The sequence below is a fragment of the Osmerus eperlanus genome, chromosome 10, assembly GCF_963692335.1.
Source record: "Osmerus eperlanus chromosome 10, fOsmEpe2.1, whole genome shotgun sequence".
Classification (NCBI taxonomy): Eukaryota; Metazoa; Chordata; class Actinopteri; order Osmeriformes; family Osmeridae; genus Osmerus; species Osmerus eperlanus.
In genome coordinates, this window is record NC_085027.1 from 7,603,281 (window position 1) to 7,604,278 (window position 998).

The following is a 998-nucleotide window of genomic DNA, read 5'->3' on the forward strand; positions in this document are numbered from 1 at the left end:
CGTCATGGTGCTTTCTCTTCCCTGTTTCTCTTCATGTTCAATAAGATTTGCTCTGGGTTCACTGTGACGTTGACCTCTGGTCCCTGACCTGTGATTCCTCACCTCTGAGGCCAGACTACCATATCCAGCTTGGGTCCTTCATGCTGAAGGAGCATGGGAACCTTATAACATTGTGTCAGGATTAACAGTCGGGCGGTATCAGTTAGAATAGTTGTGAACTTGATTCAAAATACCGTTTTAAATATTTAAATGTATCTTATCGTTTGCTTGAGACTGTCTGAGGTATCAGGTACTGCAATATTCCAGACCCAAATTGTCAAGCACAGAAGAAGCACTTAGAAGAACTGCCTTTTTTTTCAGGTTTGTAGCCCAGGCTTGTTATCTGTGGTTTGGTCTAGTGCAGAACTGAGCTCTAATGGGAGAGTGTGTTAAGATATTTATGTTCTCCAGGCTCAGTATCTTAGACAGAGTGTGAAAGCTGAAATCAGGAACACAACATGCCACTGCAAGAGGCTTTTAATTGTATACTGATCTATTATGCATGTGTTTGTGTTCAGCAAGCTTGTTTCTTCATGGTGAGTGGGTAAATCTGTCTAGAGTGCCTCTGTATCGCATTGTGTCTGTCTTCTCCCCTTCTTAATACACCCCTCACTCTCCACTTTCTCTCTCTGTCTTCCTCCCTGTTTCTGTCTCTTTTTCTCTGTATGTCTTTGGGTACAGTTTATATTAAAAAATAAACTGCGATCACCAAGATTCTATAAAAACTCTAGCTGTGGGTTTGGAATATTGCATTAAAGGTGCTACTGGAATGAAATCCCTCAAGTAGAGAGATTTCCCTCTTCAGCAGCCAACAGACCATAATGACATTTCTACGCAGGATTAATTAGGAGTATTTATAGAGATAATCCACAATCAGTTTATTTATTCATCATGCTTCAATTAAGCCTATGGCCCACGGCAACTGACAAAAGTAACTATGGCATATTCCTCTCCTCCTC